The sequence below is a fragment of the Octodon degus genome, unplaced genomic scaffold, assembly GCF_000260255.1.
Source record: "Octodon degus isolate 3935 unplaced genomic scaffold, OctDeg1.0 scaffold00289, whole genome shotgun sequence".
NCBI classification, from domain to species: domain Eukaryota; kingdom Metazoa; phylum Chordata; class Mammalia; order Rodentia; family Octodontidae; genus Octodon; species Octodon degus.
Genome location: NW_004524865.1, coordinates 1,004,760 through 1,024,892, shown reverse-complemented (window position 1 = coordinate 1,024,892; position 20,133 = coordinate 1,004,760). Strand labels below are relative to the sequence as shown.

At 37.2% G+C, this 20,133-nt stretch overlaps 1 protein-coding gene across 1 annotated transcript in view; it reads left to right on the top strand.

Annotated features, from left to right (window-relative positions):
* Dok6 (docking protein 6) overlaps positions 1 to 20,133 on the top strand; it is a 472,679-nt gene that overhangs the window by 361,127 nt on the left and 91,419 nt on the right. The gene's annotated exons all lie outside the window — the stretch shown is intronic.

The following is a 20,133-nucleotide window of genomic DNA, read 5'->3' as shown; positions in this document are numbered from 1 at the left end:
TACAAAGGATTTCTCTTTCAGCATCTTTTTTTTTTCTTAATAGGATTAAGTATCAGTTCAGAAGCTGACTTCAGGCCCCATAATGAAAATGCTATGTAAACCTACTAATAGAAGTTTTAAGACTTAGCCAAAATGTGACATATAAAATCTTTGGAAAGGGTAAAAGGTAGAAGGGCCCAAGTGTAAGTTCTTTTCTTCTGTGTTTTTTCTAATGAAATGGCTGGGTAACTACCATAAGAATAGTATAGCAGAAGAAAGAAATTAATAGATAGCAGATATCTGAACCACAAAAGCAGAAATCTCAGTGTCAGCTCTTGTCTTCTTACTCCTTTTGCTTTAAAATGAATAATCTGTTGTTTAAATAAAATATTCAGCTACAAGCAATTGACTAATAGCAGAGTCCCATTGGAGGAAGTAGTAAGCTAAGACAAGGCTGGCACACACAGGGGAAACACTGCCTGGTGTAGCCAACATTCATCAAGCACTCGGGTCTTGAACCTAAGAGGGATATGGTGAATCTCGGGTGAAGGAACAGCTGGTTGTGATGTTCAGCACCATGAGGCACTCAGAATATTTTACAATTTCACAGTTTAGCATGTACTAAGATGAACAACACTAAATCTTTCACTAAAAATTCTATTTCAAACTAAGATAATGTTTTTATATCAATTTGCTTTCTAAGGTTTCAGGCTAGCCTCATTGAGATTGATCAGTGAGAACTATATTGTTACACATCTATTGTGTAAGAAACTGTAGCAGAAATTATAGTGAGTTACAGAGAGCATGCGTATTTTACATATTGAATGATCATTTAAATTTTTACTATAATGGCCTTCCTTAATCAACACAACTTCTTATATGTAAGACACAATTGTGATTTTTTTTGTATTATCTACTTTTATGAGAAAATATTTACTAGAATAAGGACTCAAGGACTGGTTTGTCAATTTCAAGACCCAGAAAGAGGCAAGCTTCTTGGTCTTCTTTTCCCTTCATGCTGCAGACCACACACTGAAGAAGTCTTCTAAACCAAGCTTTCCATCTGTGATTAGAATTAGAAAATATAATTATAATAATATGATATCTGTGGACATAAATATGTATGTGTAAATACTGATATTCACTTGATAGAAATAAAACAAGCTTTTAAATGCAAAACATGTAAAAGGTTGAATGTATAAGGAAAAAAGTGAGAAGTGCAAATAGTTGAGAAGGATAAGGATTTTTTTTAAGCTGGCTCAGGCTGCTTGAAGGGCAGGTCTGGTAAGGCAGGTGGAGGTGAGGATTGAACTGCAGTATCCTGCACCTGACTGCATTTGCATGAGCAAGCACTTAAACAACTGAGCTAACGGCAGACCCCAGAGAATGAGTTGAAAAGCGACATAAAAATGACTTTGTTTTTGTCAATGGTTTGGTCTGTAATCCCAGAAAATGAAAGAGCTTTGTCTTCATGGTAGCATGAAAGAAATACTTTTCTCTGGAGACTATATACTGATCGGAAACTTTAGAAATAAATTCACATTTATCAAAAAAAAAATGAGACTGCTTTGAAACATCTTAAAAGAATGCCACAGGCTGCTTGCAGGACATTATTGATTTGCATACTAAAATAGATGCAATAAACTTATTTGACTAATGTATGATTTATCTCACTAATATTAATTCTAGTAAAGTTAGGTCTTGAATGCTTTATCAATTACAACAAATAATTTATCTACACAGCCTCAAGATCACAATTTCCTCTGTTGATTAATGATTGTGTTTTGTGTAACAGAAAATATGCATTGATTAACCTAGTTACTGTAAGTCAGATAAGTGCAGAAGGCAGTCTGTGTAAATGACATTTCACTGAACTTTGGGTTTTCTTTTTCTATTGCATTTTTCTTAAAGCAACATATTTTACCATTTGTATATACTCCATTTTATTTTTATCATATAAAGCGATAGATAAAATTATATAGATATCCAGGAAGATATAAAATAAATAAATAAATACATACATACATACATACATACACACATAGACAGATGCATAAATACATACATTATAAGTATAAACTTGCTGATGATACTTTTAAAGTAGTGAATATTCAACCCTTCTTGTGTTCTATTCTAGTAGTCAAAAATAGCAGAGAGCAAGCAGCCTCCATAGTTTCTTACCATACTACGACACAATGGAGCCAGGGTAGAACAAAACTACTGAAATAAGTAGAAGTAAAAATAAAACAGTGAGCCTCAGCATCTTTCCATATTCATCTACAATTTTTCCCCACAAAATTGCATTTGAAAGCAGGGTCATCTTTGTCTCCTGTGCTCAGTCACAGCCATTGAAGTGACATCCTTTTATGAAGAGGAGAACACAGCTTGCGCTCACTGAGGATCTGACAGAGTGGAAGTAAAAGTCAGGCAGTATGTTATGTCCTCGCGTAAACTGCAGGTAGCATTGAAGAATACAAATAAATCTTCAGAATTTTATCAATCCTTTTACATTCTAACTGTGAAACTAAGATAAATATGAAATAAATCCAGCATGTTTTCATTCAGAAAATAAAGAAGAAAAGCTATGTTTTTAAAGTTTAATAGATTAGAATTTATTAATAAGCAGTACATGTATTTGAACTGAAAGAATTTAGGGCATGAAAATAAATCCATTCTACATTCAGACTTTTCTATAACTTTGCTTTTCTGTCACTCTTAACGCTTCACACTTAGCTCAGTTGTGCTGCGTTTGTTTCTGTCCTGTGTTGTCCCTTTCAGAGACACACCCATCAAAAATGAGGCGCTGCGCCTGCTTTTACAACTAGAGCATAAATGCAGTGGATGTGCCTGATCTCTCCGTGCAGCTCCCTGAGGGGTGCTCTGAAAGGACAGGCTACCATGGCTTCCAGGTTGTACTCCAGAAGTCTGTGCCAGGAGAGGGAGAGGGAGAACCACCTCACTGCCAGCTAGTGTCTGTTGTCCTGGGCACTCGGCAGTACTGTTTATGTCCTCCAACTCTACGTGAACTTTGAGTTGTGCCACTTCTCACAGAAGCGGTAAAGATTGCTTTTCTCCCTTTTTGCCAGAAGACTGGGATGAGTGATTGTATTAGAAGGTAATTTTCTGTTTGTGTGTCTCACACTTCCTGTGCATGTGGGAAAAATGTATAGGTTACATGCAAAGGATGGCATCTCTAGTCTGTAGGAAACCTACACTGTTACAGGAAAGAACACACAGTATTGAAAGCTTACCTCAGAAGTGAATGTTTAAGAAAAAAAAGGAGTGAATGTTTAAAACCTAACATTTGTTTAATTCTAATAAAAATGTGATTTTATTTTAAAAGCCTTGAGAAATGTGTTGGGAGCCTGAGGGTGAGGGTGGAAGAGAGAGACAGAGACAGAACAAAGAAACATAAATGGGCAAGTCAGATTCCTCGGGTTTTCTTCTGGCCTCTCATCTTCACTCTGAAACATCAATTAACATATTTAGATGACATATTAAATTATGGACTCTTTAAAGCAGGATCCATGAAAACGACAAAAGCATCTGATGAAAATGACAAATCAAATTAGTAAAAAAATAATCACTGGTAATAAGTATAGTCCACATGCTCAGTGAATTTTTCTTGGATGCCGAAAATGATGATGGGCTCTGAAGGACACAGGAAGGCGATGACGTCATCACCGCATCCTCTGTGAGGGGGTGAGGGCCTGAGAAATGATGTCTTGTCCCTCGTGTAGCCTGTGCCGGATAGTTCATGATGCTTCGTGCATGGTTACGTCTGCTATGCACTTCAGGGTCATTTTTACTGACCACAGATACTTGCTTTTGCTGGTCTTTATTTTGTAAACATAGGACAGGATTGTAAGTGTTCAATTCCTATCACTCTTCACCTGCTGCCTTCCCATTGGGATTAATTCTTCTTCAATAACCTGTCATAGTAAAATGGTGCTGAAAATGATCGCCAATGAGAAGATTTACCCCGAACATGTGTAATCTATCTTTTTCACAAAAAGTTAAGTAGAATAGACTTGCATTTATTTTTGAATAGTTTGAAAAAATCCCCTCTTTGGACCAAAGATGACTGGGTGGACACCTTAAGTAAGGCAGTAGCTGTAGGACTTGTGTTTTTGTTAGCAACAATTAATACCACAATACCAGCTCTGACTGTGTGCCTTCCTTTGCTCTCAGTAATTAACCTACAAGCCGCCAGTGCCAGCACTGAAGCTTGCCTAATTACACACAAGACATTGGCTGCACATAGAAAGGACATCGGTGGCTTCCACTTCTCAGAAGGCAGGGTGAAGACAGGCAGTCAGCAATAGAGATAACCTTCAGAAAACACTGAACAGAATTCTGCCACAGATGAGGGAGATAAACCAAAGGATTATTCTTCATTCAGCTGTGATCCTTCCTCTTTTCCTGCCCATTCATGACAGTTTGACTTATACATAATGCGGTTCACTGAGATTCTCTTAGAGTTTAATACAAATTTTCCAGATTGCAAAGTTAATAAAAGCTTTATGCAAATGAAATGAAAAACTACAGAAAGTTACAACAGTTGTAATAGGAGCCTGTGAAAATCCAAGCAACCACAGTATTTGGGACACACATTTTCAGACCAACCAGTCACAGCGATTGCTAATTGCCGAATACATTACACATTCTCCATAAGGCATGAGGCTGCTTACAGTCACCTGGCAACAGCCTTCAGAAATATGAGACTTTTTCTAAGCAAAATTTTCTGTCTATTTAGCCATATTTATGGGCAGTTATTGCATATCTTTACCTTAAGAGAGGTAAATCAAAGCAGAAAATGCTTCCCTGGATATCGCCTTTTGGAGATAAATGAATCAATTGCTCCCCAAAGTAGACATCATAAAAATGCAAAAAATATTCGCACTATAAAAAGTACCTTATCTACTGCAGCCAAAATCAATCACTCCTTCTCCTTTGCTCCATTGGACATTTATGCATAAGTTTATTTTATTAGTGAATTTGTTTAAAAACATGCTTTTTCCATTGGACTGTAATGCAGTAACTTTGTGAATGAGTTTTTTATCCTCATATCTCAGCCTAATTTGGAAAGCTCAGTGGTTGCGAAGCGGTGTCATTTAGAGGTTAGCATCTTAAATTTGTAGTCTGATAAACCGAGTTCAAACAGTTTTGCCTCAACCACTGCTTAGGTGTGAGGCATCAGGCAATTTATTTATTTATCTAATTAATTTCTTATTTTTTTAGGGAAGGGTCTACAGGATTTTCAGGTTCTCAGTACTAGATCAGACTAGTAGTGCTCCATCTGTTTATAGCCTCCCAAGAGCTGGGAATACAGGCACATGCCACCACGCCCAGTCTCAATTGCTGTCTCAGTGTGTCCCAGCGGTGGGGCCAGCATGGCAGGCTCCAGGATCGAACCCCCGACCCCTGTGCTTGCTTACAGGCACTTTAATCTACTGAGCTATTTGGCTGGCCTCAGGCAATTTAGTTATCCTGTCTGCACAAGCTTCATTTTAAACATCCTAAAATGACAATAGCACCTACCATGGTGGCTACATGACATGTTAATCAATATAATCAATTAATCAATAGTACAATTAATTGATAGTATAATTAATCAGTAGTGCCTACATAATATATTAATAATCATTAATGCTTATCCATGTATTAAAGTAAGCTAAATGTCCCCTAAGAACTTCCTTTGGTAGAGAGGGTTTGCTGCCCCATGGCAATTTATTTTAGTATCCATATTAAAATGGTAGGATGGAGTTCCCACTTACATGAGGATTTTGCTTGATGCTAAGGCCTTACTTTCACTTGAAGAAATATTTTCTAGTTTTTAAAATCCTACAGAAACTAAATCTGAAACGTATCTTAACCCTCAGTTTTTACTGCAAGAAAAATACTTAGTTTTCATGCATTGCTTTTCTACCCAACAGTGAATATAAGACTTCACACCCCAAACAGATAAAGCACTTCCTCCTGGGCTTACACTACTCAGTCCAGGGAGTCTTGGGGAATCTAGAATCTCCAAAAGAGAAACCCAAAGGTCTCTATTCAGCTCAGTCAGGGCAGAGGAGGGGCTGCCTTCCCATTTACCTGGAGCCCCTGCTCCTGAGCTTACTCTGGCTGCTGGGAATCCATTCAGAGAATGTTCTTCCTCCGTAGGCACTAGCCTGTCTACCAGCATGAAGTAGCTTTGTTTGAGCCAAGTGTTACTGTGTTTATTCTCTCACATGGTCTATTCTACTGGCTATACCAGAGGTGAGAAGCAAGATTTAGACTGTGCAGTAAGCTCTCCTGACATAGCCCAAAGCAGCTCTAAAGATAACTCACAGTATGAATAAGCCAACTCTGCCATTTAATCATTTTTTACCAGACGTACAACAATAATTACTGAAAGATAACAGATTAAAGAGTTTCCAATGCTTATGTAGGATTAGTATAATTCACTCATGGTTTTATATAAATTCTTTACTCTCTAATTCAAACCTGAAATTAAAATTTGTTTTGGGTCTCTATACTTGATTCTTCTTGATTAAGCTTCACCCACTGGATTACTTAACTATAAGAAGTAACACATTAAGTCTTAGTTGCTTAAATTTCATGGAAAATATATATTAACTTTATTTCAGAAAAATAGCTATAGTATATATTAGTTGAAGGTAAGAATAAATAGGCACATCGCTTAATACTGACAGATATTTATTTATATGGATAGAAACTAATACAGACATGTTTTTGTCATGCTTGCACACTGAGAGAGAGAGAAGCATGTGGCTTATTTATTTTGTACGATATACCTTCTCCTTCAAAATACTATCCAAAAGTCTAAGCTTTACTAATTAAAAAGTACACAGAAAGACCTGGAAAAGAATGTTCAATGACCTTTCATACCCCCTGACTTTTGTTCCTTGGTCTGTTTTTAACCTCATCAGTTCCTCTGACTCTTCAACTAGATATGTATTATCTCCAGTTATAGGCCTACTGTATTTCATACAATATCTGCTTTATTTTCCTCTGTGTACAGAGTCTGGGAAACTTGACAGTGATTGGATAAGAAGACAAGATGAGACATATTAGGAAATCATCATTCTTAAAAAGTAAATGGAGAACGGGCATGGTGGCCCACACCTGCAATCCCAGTGCTGGGGAGACTGAAAACAGGAGGATCACTGCGAGTCTGAGCTGCCTAGTGAGACCCTGAACCAGACAGAGAGAGAGAGAGAGAGAGAGAGAGAGAGAGAGAGAGCTGGTCAGGGCATAAATAGCAGAGTTGGTATACTTCTAACAACTTCCTCACTGCCCTGCTAATCATAGGGCCAAACTGAAAGTTGCCTGCTTCAAACTTCAAACATTGCAACACAGTATTTCAAAAATTAAAAGCATGGTTATATAAGTTTACATAGGAAGAAATACAGGAATGCTAATAATTAGTGCCATGTAAGTGTTGATTGGCTATATCTATTCAGAAGGAATAGTATTATTTAGGAGAATTCTTAGAAATTTTGTGGCCAGTGCTATTTTTGTGTTGGTTTAATAGGGAGATTAGAGCCTTTGTTTTAACATTCATAATATAAGAAAGAGAAGTTTAATATCGAATTTTAAGTCTGTCAAAAATACAATATCTATAAATGTTAAAACTATCAAGACATATATATTGGCCAGCAAGGATAGCTCAGTGGACTAAAGGTCCTGTTTAGGCAAGCTTAGGCAAGCACAGGGATAGTGGTTCCATCCCCAGTACTACATGTCACACCAGCCCTGCCACCAGGCTGGGCTGAGCTGGCCACAGATGCCTGTAATCCTAGCATTGGGGAGGCTGAAAACAAAAGGATCACTAAGAGTCCAAGCTGTGTAGTAAGACTCTGTAACAACAAAATACATTTAAAAAAAGTTTTTAAAAAGATGCATATGTCTTCAATGTATGTTGAATGATAAATTAAAAAATAGAAATTTTGAACAAAACTTTTTTGTGGGAGGAATGCTAAATATTTAATCCAGGAAACTCAAATGAAGCTAAATCCCACGTCTTTTTAAAAATCTTTTTAGGGTCTCACTAAATTGCTAAATTCCCCAGGCTGGGCTTGAACTTGGTGATTCTCCTTCCTTGGCCTCTCAGAATCTTTACAACTCTTGTGGCACGGTGTCCAGTTGGGACAGAAATTTTACTGACAATAAAGCTCTCTAACAGAAACTATACTTCTATTCCTTTTCTTCATCAGAAAATTCCATTCTTCCAAATAAATTGGAAAGTTGCCCACCTGGTATACATTTGAAAATTAGGTATTGTCTTTGGCTGTATCATACCTCTTTTAAAATTCTGTGTGTTCAAAAAGATATTTGCTAAGAAACATCTGTAATTGTATCTGTAACTTTAAAAAAGCACTCTCCTAATTAATTACAACTTTGCTCTGAGAATAATTTATCGTTCATTAATATCTTGATTAACCTAAAATTTGCCAAAACTTTTTTATTCTTTTTATTTTAAAGACACAAAAATAAACACAATAGAAATGATAAGGAATTTCAAAACAAGTTGATAGAAAACTAAGAATACTTACTATGTTGATTACTGTTACCTTCAAAGTAGTTTGCTCAGATTACTAGGCACAGACATGAAGAATTGACCAAATAATATAAACACTAACTGTTCATTTCAAACAACTAACAGAAATTAGTAGTACAATTATCATAGCTATCTTATGTATAATACATAATTTTGTCATTAAAATTTAGTATTGTTTTTATTGTTCAGACAGCCCACATTTTGTTTCTTTTTATATTAATTTTATTGAGAAAGAAATAACAATGAGACAGTTTCAAAACAGATTAGTAGGACAGCTAGAATAATTAATACATTGCATGCTGTTGTCTTCGTAGTAGTTATTCATAGGACAAGATGCAGATATGATATCTTGTCTAAACACTATTAGTACAAATCTCTCTTCTCATTGAACTAAGAGAAAGTAGCTATATATTTTTTTTTTCATTACAAAATGGTCCTTCATTTATATCCCCTTTTTTGCTTACTTTTGTCAGATATAGGTATTCCACTGCCATTCAAATGTTGTAGGTGCATGAATTCAGCAAAATAATCCAATATAGTCTAGTAGTCCATAATAGTACTGGGTTATCCACAGGACTGGCAATGTCAGAAGTTGTTGATTTGGGCTGGGGAGATGGCTCAGTAGGATAAGCGCTTCCCTGGCAAGCACATGGGCCTGAGTTCAATCCCCAGTTCTGGGAGAAAAAAAAAAGTTGTTGACTTGAGTCTTTTACAGCTCAGCATATTAATATGGTTATACTTTTCATACCTTGTTATTATACTCTTCTGCTGGATGGTTAAAGCCAAGATAAAGCAAGACCTATATAACAAAAAATGTAACTTTTAGACAGCCACATTTTGAAAAAAAAAAAGAAGAAGAAGAAGAACCAAATTACAATGTGATTAGCATTATTATTTGAACATTTCTCTGCATTAATGTAAGAGCCTCCTGGGGATGTTTTAAATAAATTGAAGTATATAAAGAAGTACATCACAATATGATGTTCGCTCCTAATCTGTTGCTGAGCTTTCAGGACTGAATCCATCTCAGGGAAGACTATGAGACTCTGGGAGTAAAACATCTCACCATGATTCAGTAATTGCAGTCCTCCACTTTTGTTCAGCCACCTGTAAGCTCCCCATTCAACAAAAGGGTCGGAGCAGGCAGACCACTGACCTGGTTTCACACAAGAGGGCCTGGACAGCAACTGGGGAAACAAGACATGTTTGAAAATTCTTTACAGGGAAGAAAAGCTATTTTATTAAGCAGTCAATTGTAAGATATGGTGCTCGATAATATCACCAGTAAAATCTCATAAACCACACTAATTGTGGTAATGGTGCAGAGCTATGAGGTCACTTTTTATGCAATGTCAATCTGGCTCACATTTTTATCCCTTTACAGTGTGTTAAGATGTTCAATCTTCTGCCACAATTTTTTCAAGTAGGTGAATTTATTGCCCCTATTCTAAAAGTAAGGAAACTGAGGAACAGAACTGTAAAATAACATTCTAGAATGAAGATTGGTGTTATCAATTCAAACAGACTTGATTTTCTAGTTTTTTTGCTGTTATGTAACTTACCTCATGGAAAAAATTTAATCCACAATGAAATAAAACATTTATAGTCTCTATCCTTCTGCCTGGGTACATTCTCTTTGAACCGTAATCAAGGTTTACCAGAGTTATTCCTCTGAAATGTGGGCAACAGCCATTCTCAGATGGGCTTTAAATGAGACAACCCAGATGGAAACCATCTAAACAATTTGGGGAAAATCCTCAGCATTTAAAGATAAGTTCTGCATGGTTTGGGCACTGCTTTTAAAAATTGCATGTAACAGCTTTTCTCTTTTTGTGGTATAATTTAAAGCATATTGCATATGTAAATTATCTGGTTTAACTCTTAAGGGTTACCATTAGTTTTTATTATTTCCTTCCAAGCTTTTAAGGAAGCTTTATAGCAAATGCAAATGTGCTCCTCTCTCATTGCAAATTCTTTAAAAGTATCCATTTTAAAGACTCCAAAATCACTCTCCAGGCTGCAAATCCCCTTTATTCCATAGCCTTTCCTCCTGACAGAATTTATTCTGTCTTCTTCAGGCAGCAGTGCAGTATGTACTTTGGATGGCTTCCATAGGAAAAGTGTAGGCACTTTTTTGAACTAGAGATGAATTTCTCTTAAATAAATCAGTTGTGTATCGCCCACTATCAAATTATTTCTGTATGCCAATATGACTTCTGAAAGATCCGACAAACTTCCAAGGGATAAATAAGTGAAATTTGACTGAAATTAATAGTCAAATTGATGAGCTGCAAAATGAACACACTCTAAATTAAAAACTTAAAGCATGAAGCAAATATGTATCTAAATATAAAGAAAACCAATCCCTAACATATATTGTTAGCCAATTAGAGTGAGTATAGGTAAATAGATAAAAAGAGATTGAGAACAAATTCATTTATGAAATTAAGACCATATTTCATATCAATTTACTTGCTGCACTTCTAAATTGAATTTTATATTGTGAACAGAGTCCAATTTTGTGTCAGATAAGGATGTCATAGTATAAAAATGCAAAATACTAACTTATTTAGCTGTTGTTTTATTGTTCAGCATGATATCTATAATTCCCTACTTTTTACTATTATAAACAATACTCCAATAAACACCTTTTCTGTATAATTTTCAGCAATTTTAGAAGTACAATGGAAGTTTTTCAAAGTTTACCATGCCATGTCATGCCTTGGGGCTGTATCTCATCTACGAGCTCAGAAGTGGTGTGGTCCCTATTCTAGTGTATGTACCAATATCATTAAAAAATACAGGCATAGAACTAATCATGGCAGGGTTGTTCATTTGTCTATTTATTAATTCTTTTAGCAACTATGGATGTTTTATTTCTATTTCTAGGTAGTTGGGGACTAAGAGATAAAGAAGAGAAACAAGGTGTTTACTCAACTGAAATAAAATACCATCAAAAGTATGTAAAGAAAATAAAAGAATAATTTCAGACATTGATGAATGGTACAAAGAACCCCTGTCAGAACAATGAAGAGACATGCCTTGGTGATCTAGATTTTAAAAGTGATATTGGAGCCCAGGTTCAAGCAGCACCAGAGGCAGGCTTGCGGGAAGAAGCCACAGGTCTGGGTGACAGTGCCAGACAGCAGGGGGCCTTGGACAGTAGTGACAAGACAGGGATGGCTGCAGTGCACAGAGAATGGAGAGTTCTGTACCTTGCACAGTGGAAAAGAAGTGTCCCTGAGTAGTGAAGACCCTCATACACCATGTGGAAATAGACTGTGTTTTAAGGTTATTCTTGAGTTGGGAGTGTACAGTGTTACAAAGAGGTGATACATAAAATAAACTATTTGGAAAATTGTTGCAGTAGATGAAAGGATAGATAATGGTGACTTTGCAAAAATTTTCAGACATGATCAGCTAGAGTTTTAGGTAGAGAATCAATGTCCTTTTGTAGGCCTTGTGGGATGGAAATTTCAGGTAGATAATTGTTTTCAGGAGAAGGAAGAGGGATAGAATCTGAACACCTTCCGGCAGAGAGAGAGATGGCTGAACTCAGCTTCCCCTGGGGCTTGAGGCTCAGGTTCTATGGTACTTAATATCTGCCTTTCTCAGGATCCCTATAAAACCTGAGCACCTATAATCAGAGCTGGCACCTGAGTCTGTATGTCTCTTTGCACTGGCTGCACATTTAAGGAAAAGAGGACAGGACCAAGAATATAGCTTAGCAGCACGAGTGCCTGCCTGGCAAGCTCAAGGTCCTGAGTTTGATTCTTGGTACCAAAAAAGAAAGAAAGAAAAGAGGGCAGTCTAGGAGCAGTCTTTCTCTGGTGTGACTCTGTGTCCCTTGGTGTGACCTTCATAAGGTTCCCTTCAGGAATAGGGTAACTAGAAATTATGAGATGAACCCATGGAAGAGACAATGCAGATCATCAATAAAGTAATTTAGGAGGCAGAAAATTTCAAGGATAATCATTGTGACTTAATTTTTCAAAGAGTAAATTTATTTTGGGCTACTAAGGCAAACTGTCAGAATCTTCTTTTCAATTGGCTTTTATCATAGTCATTGAAAAGCCTTCCCTAAAGAAATGTGCTTATGTAAAATAGGATATCAATTATTTTCATTCAGACTTGCATACAGTTCTTTTGAAAGAATGGGTAGAAGGTAAAGTTGAATTCTTTGGAGCCTCAACATTCCAATACATATATATTAATTTTTCTTCAAATAAACTTTTCTTAGCATATTTGTTTTCAGTAACATAAAAAAAGTCCCACATAGGACAATTCTACTAACAGACTATCTTGAGTTTCATTGAATAAGTTATCTTCTTCATAAAATTTCAAATTTATTTCATAGAAATAAAATTTTGATGAAGTACATTGTTTTTAGGTACTAGATTCTCACTAAGTCCTTTTTATGTTAAAAGTCTCCTTTGGGCTATAGATTTATAAAGTACTTAACGCAGTACTTTTCCTACAGCTCCTTACCAACGTCCTTGACAATATCAACCTCTCTTTCCTCCAGGCTTGCAAAGTGGCAGTGATCTTTAGTCCAATCTTACCCCAGTACTTGTCTCACTCTTTTATGATAAGCTCTCCACAGCAGTGAGTCCCACGGCTGCAATCTATAGATGAATAGGACCCACTTCCCAGGTGTCGGAGCTCCCAGGGGTGCACCTTTGCCTGCTCTCCCGTTGCCCTCCAAGCTTCTCTCCACTTCACTCTCTGCTAGGCATCTGCAGAAGCCTTGGCTTGTGCTATCCCAGCCCCTCTATGTCTGCAGAACATCGTGCCTGCTCCAGCCCACTCTAGCTTCATATTAAACTTCAAGTCATCCTTTATGCAGAGTGAGTTTTACAAAGGCCAACTTTTTGCTTTTTCTTCTAAGTTTATTTGAAGCTTCGGTCTACATGATGACCACATTCAGTACAGGGAATTTGTATCTCTGCCTGTCACATCGTGTTTCCTCTCCCCCACCCATTCCCATCCCCACTTTCCAGAACTCCTTCTGCTGCACATTTACAAAGCTCTGTTTTCATTTTATTCTTCTTTTCCTATTTTTCTTTTCCCTCCCCCTCCCTATTCCTCTTTTCCTTTTCACCAGCTTCTTTCTATTTTACATCTATTATTGAACATTCTGACCTCATTCTTCTTCTGAAAACTCAAGTTTTAAACCTTCAGTTTAACCTAAAATTAATGCAAACAATGAAATGATTTTCAAACAGGGAAAGAAAATTTTCCTTTTGGCAAACATCTGAAACAAAGTTTTAATTGTTAGATTTAAGATTATCTACTAAATATGGGGTCGGCAAGATAGCACAATAGGCTAAAATGTGTGCTTAGGCAAGTTTAGACAAGCACAGAGACTGTGGTTTGATCCCCGGCACCACATGCCACACCAGTCCCTCCTCTAGGGTGGGCTGAGCCAGCCACAGAGTCTGGGCACAGTGGTGGAGGCCTGTAATCCCAGCGCTAGGGAGGCTGAAAACAGGAGGATCACTATGAGTCTGAGCTGCATAGTGAGACCCTGTAACAACCAAATACCTTTTTAAAAAGATACAGTATAGGGATATCAACTAAATAGAGTAAACTGTATGCCACATTTTAGTGGAGGAGACTATGAGCTGAAACATACCTCTCCAGCCTGTGTACGTACCCAAAGACTGTTATCAATAGGATTTATTTTTAAGAAAATGTTATAGTTCACACAGGAGAGGGAAATCCTAAATTACTAGGCTTTGGGAAGAAGAGGAACGAGTCTGAGATTTAGGAAGCAGGCACATCATTTTCAGAACATGATGCCTCCAAGCACTGGCTTTCCTTTTATGGCTCTGTTTAAGAAATAAGAAATACCCCCTCCCTGTGAGTGTGGCTGGACATGCCAGGTAGTATGGCAGATGGGCTCCTGAAATAAACAGCTGACACACTGCTGTAGTCAGTGTCCCGTCATCATGGAAAATACCTGAGATAATCAACTTAATAAACATTTATTTTAGTTCATGATTTTAGAAGTTCTAAGCTATGCTCAGCTCATTGCTTTAGGCCTGCGGCAAAATTTTGTGATGGGAGAAGAAGCCATAGAGGGAAAGAGGAAGAGACTGATGTCCCACAGGCCCCCAGTGAACAAAACACCTCTTCCTAACTAGAGGACCTCTTAAACAGTCCTCTACTTCCAAATAACACCTCCCTGGGGACTCAGACTTCAACATACAAGCCTTTTGGGGATTTAAAATCCACCCTTCAGCATGAACCATCCTAATTTCTCTGAATCTCATATTGCTGGGCAGAATAATATCTGCAATGAGAGACAGAGAAACAGAGACGAGTCTCACAAAACTAGACTAGAGACAGTGGCAGGCAATGCTCACTAATTACCACATCGAAATCCTGGGGGCTTCACACAGCACCCTACATCACACTTGGCCTTCATGTCCACCAAGGCAAGTCCTGGGCCTCAAAGGACCTCAGCAATTTGGTCAGTGCAGTGTAGAACTGATGCACCGGTTGCCGCTATGCCCTGCCCTGCCTCCTCCTCTCACCACCCTTCCCCAGCCAGCAGAAATATCAGATCTAGAGACAACTGGCTCATCCAGTAACAGAAAAGTAAGCAAGAAAATTTCAACATGACATCTGCCTGCAGACACTGAAGTCAACACAGGAAAAATTTTCTTAAAAGGTTTTGAGAGTATTTCACACATGGAGAAAACAAAGAAAACATGTACTCTCTAAGGAACAAATCAGAACAGTTTCAAGAAGTCTGCAAATAGATAAGAAAATGGTAATGATATAAAGTGGGCTCAGCAAAGTAAGTGGAAAATAATGATATACCTTCACATAAGTAAAACTTTTTAAGCACATTGGAATCCAGAATCATTTTAGTTCTATATAGCCTATAGCAAATGTAAGAAATAATAAGGGTTGATAAAGTTTCAATGAAATGAACCTAAAAAGAGAAAAGTGTGTGTGTGTGTGTGTGTGTGTGTGTGTTACAGAAATTGAACATTTGTGTTTCTAAAATATAGAAGTATAAGATGTGTGATCAGAATCCTTCCTGAAAGACTGGCAGTTCTGGTCTTAGCTCAGGTTCTGTGAGAACCAGACATCAAAGTGTGCCGAGACATGGAGCAGATGGTCGGCTAATGATCACCGGGTTTCTGCCAAAAACAGAAAACAGAAAACCGAGGTTCTAGCAAATGATTTTCTAAGAGGATCCTGTAAGACACAGAAACAAAAATACAATAAATCCATGAAAAAAATTAAAGTCAGAAGTCTGAGATAAACAAACTGAAACCATCATAAACTACTTTTTTTGACACAAATAATTAGACTGATGATACAAATACAAGCACTAAATACTGCTTTTAAAATATAACCATTCTAAGGATGAAGAGAGGAAAAGTATATGTAAGGAAAGAAAGGAGTACTTAAAAATACTAAATTGTCATGTTCTGTTATTAAGAAGATTTATAATGGGTGAAAAAAGAAAAATCAAATTCCGGCTTAAAAACATTTTTAGCATCATGGAAGAAAATAACCAGGAAAAAGATAGCCTAAAGCATGCGACTTGTGGTCTTGGGGGACACAGCACAGGCTCCTCCTGTTGCTACATTGTGTCTGTTTGGCTGAAGTTTGTGGTTTCAGCCCCCACCAGCCTAGATATCACATCCAGCACTGCTCTCTAAATTCTCCAGGTGAAGGACAGTGAGGGGTGAAGAAATAGCCCAGAGTCAGGGGATAGAAAGCTGAGGTCAAGTGGAGCCCTCTCTTCGAATGGGAGAAAAGGAGATAGATGCTCAAGCACCTCAGCACTGTATTTATACACTCAGCAGGTTGGTGTGTCTTGTGGCACCCCCTGCCCAGCAACCTGTTGGCTTGGATTGCCTTGCCTCCTACCCTGCACATGCAGAATCGATCTTCAGTTTCAACTGTTGTCCACACTGAGAAATCAGCAGGGGGAGAAAAGTACAAGGAATAGTTTTACTGGCTCATTTATACTCTTTTTTTTTTTTTTAAGCAAAAATTTTGGCAACATATACAATCTGAAAAAATTTGAAATCACAATATTTTTAAAAGCATTAGATCCTCTTCCTTGCCTACAAAATGATCTCTAGATTTTTCTTTTTATTTTATTTATTTTTTATTTGTTTATTTACTTTTTTTTTTTTTTTGGTGGAACTGGGGATTGAACTCAAGCCCTTGTGTTTGCCAGGGAAGTGCTTATTCCACTGAGACATGTCCCCGGCGCCTAGATTTTTCTCAAATGACATTGTGTTAGTTATTTTTTCTTGTGGCTTAGACAAAATACCATCAATGCCAAAATTGAGGAAGCAAAGGTTGATTTAGCTCACGTTTCAGGGAGGTTTCAGTCCATAATCAGCTGACTTTGAAGGCAGAATGGCCAGGTGTAGGGGCAACAGGTCAAGGTGGCAGAAGACAGCAAAAACAGCAAGAGCAAAAGTGCGGGAAGCAAGCCTCTTTTCCTTCCTTACAAGGTATGCACGCTACCAGGTGAATAGAGTCCTCACTACGTCTACCTGCCCTCCTCTTGCACAAGATGAGAATTTTTAAAAAGTGAGGACCCTGGCCCTGGTTGAGTAGCTTAGTTTACTTCTAAATTTCTGAAATTGACACAATGAACAACATCCTAGAGCAGTAAGGGAATGTCCTCTCTACCCCGGATGTAGAACTGCTGTGTTACTTAGTTAAGCTTCTCCACTTCTCAAGTTGACAGGATGTATCAACCCTTATCGACAGGATGGTAGCTCATGTTGTGCTCTAATATACCTTTCTGGTATTTTATCACTGTGTGAGTCCAGTGGCCTGCATCCAGTTGTTTCAAATGTCAATGCACTTGCCTTTTTTGCCCTCCTTTTATACCACTTCCTCCACTCGATGCCAAGGCCCCGTCTCTCTCTACCTGTGCCTTGGCTGCAAGAACTTGGAGACCTGGATAACAGGGGGTTAATCTTGTATCTCTCCATACTGGTCCCTACCTGCTTGTGAGTTCATCAAAATAAAAAATACCTTCACCACCTTCCAGTACCCACCTAGTTTAGTGCTTTGGAAGACTTTATGGAACTGTACAAAACAAAAACAACAACAAAAACTAAATTGGTTTCTGGCAAGAAATTTCAGCATTGTTATGCTTCCTTTTTATTAAATTCATGTAATTATGTTGCCTTGTGATAACAGAAATTGTGTCATGGAAACACTTTGTATTCTGAGTGAGTTTGTCCCTGATAATGTAGACACAAATTGTCCTGGGTGCCGCAAAGTGAAAGTTAATTTAGCAGTAGACATAGCAGCGTCTGTCTTTCCTCTCCCTCTCTCTGTCCCTCCCATCCTCTCTGGCTCTGGCTCTGTCTCTCTCTTTCAATTTGCTACTGTAGTACAGGAATTTGGCTCATGTTTAGTAATTGGTTTTCTTGCTATTCCATGGGAGTGAGCATAAAACTCCTATGAGTTCCTTTAAAACCTGTACTAACCTTTTTTCTATCTTATGGATAAACATTTGGTACACTTTTTTTTTAGATTTTTGTGAAAACAGCAGTAGAATTCTATTTATTGCATCATTATTGGAGCAATATTCTATTCTAAGTTGTACAAATGGCTGTACAATTCTACACAAAGTAGAACATGGACACGTGGGCCCACTTTCACATTTAAAAAAGCATGCAGAATATACTCAGGAATTAAGAAGATTCTAATTCAGAACACAGAGTAAGTTTTGTCGGGTTTTACATTCAGAATAAAACATTAAATAATCAATATATTCTGCTACGTGTGGAGGAAGAAATGGATTAAAGACAGTTGTAATTTTCTTGGTAGCAGAATATAAAATTGAGCTAGATTTTAAGTGAAAACGTGTGACCACGTTTCATATGTCTGAAAATAAATACGATAGGACAATCCTTGAGTTTCTGGCTCCCTTGCTTTTCAGCACGTACTAAAATGTGGGTATTCACAGGCAGTGCGCTGCACTTCCTCAGATAGCAGCGATGGGATTTCCTAATTTAGCTTGTGACGCCCCCATGGCTTTCTCTGCTCGTGGATGACAGACGGCCGTGTGTCAGGAGCTATTGTGTACCTTGTGTCTTTGCAATACCTGCACGTATTTCAGCTACCAAGGGAAAGGACTGAAAATAGTTTCCAAATTCTGATCATCTGTTTGTTCCTTCAGATTCCTCAGAGGAGAATGTGAGAAGATAATTTTCCTTGACTTAATTTGTGCTCTTAAATAAGAGAATGGCCCCCCTCTGCGTTGACGAATGAGCTCAGATGTTTCTTGTTTTTCTTCCTATTTATTTTTGAGCTAGTGTCCTGCTAGGTGGCCCGACTTGGTCTCAAAAGTACTATGCCCCTGCCTCAGCCCCCCAAACTGCTGGAATTACAGGTGTACACCACCATATCCAACCAAATATTTCCTTCAGTGCTACAAAAACAAGACTCTCCTAGAAGCAATAGCAAAGAGATTTTACTTGGTAAACTTGACTATTTGATGTCATATCCTGTGACATTTCTTGGATTTCTTGGAGGAAAATATATTCTTGGTAATATACTCTAGCATTTACCATCTGTAGAAGGAAATTTTTATTTGCAAAATTATCCAGGGCTTGAAATAAGCCAGCTATAGTTTCATCATCAATGTCTATCATAAATACGTTGTCTGTGGTCAAAAATAAATGGTCAAAGTGACATTATTTGTTTTTCATAACACTATCTATTTATTACTTCAGCATAAAATTATAGAGAGAAAGCTAAACTATGGGTAAAATTTATAAAAAGTATTCCATTGCTATTGAAACTACAAGATAAATTTTATATTTACAAATAATTGCCTCAGCTATGGTTGGGAATTTAGGCATAAAAGAAATTTTAAAGTAGTGTCACTCAGAATTGTAAAATTCTATTAATTATATTATTCATTGAAATCATTAGGTTTTTAGGATAATATGATGAAAAATCATTTATTTTTGAAAATAAATATTTTGGAGGATAAATTGCCTGTGTCAAGCAAAAACCTATAGAAGAAAAATTGCCTTTTTATTTAGATGACTACCTTCACTTGCCATTTACCTTTGTAAAATATTGTTATATTTATGACAAAGGGGAAAGATTTCATTATAGGAAAATAAGGGCTTTTTTTTTCCAAGTGATCAATCGCATTATTCACATTATCGATATGAAATTAGCTGAGGAGAAAAAAGCAATCAGAAAGGTTGGCATAGCAATTATACTGTGGCCAAGAATTAATAAAGCCTTGTACTTACTGCAGGAAAAAGTGAAAACATTATAAAAGAAACAAATATGAAGACTACAGAGAGAGTGGACCTTTTAAAGAAGTAATCTGCTCTTTTCTATCAGTGGCTAGAGGGTTTAAAATCACTCCCTAGAAGGAATGGAAACATCAAATCCTGAAAATATGTACTAATAAGAGAACATAAAAGAAAAGTATCTGGAGCTACCAGGAAATTTAGTGTGTTCTCAATTTTTCTAAAGCTTCAGCATTTTCCTAAATAGACAATCTTAGGAGTTGTACAAAGATGAAAAATTAAGTTGTGTTTCATTAAACCGTTGTCAAGAAATAA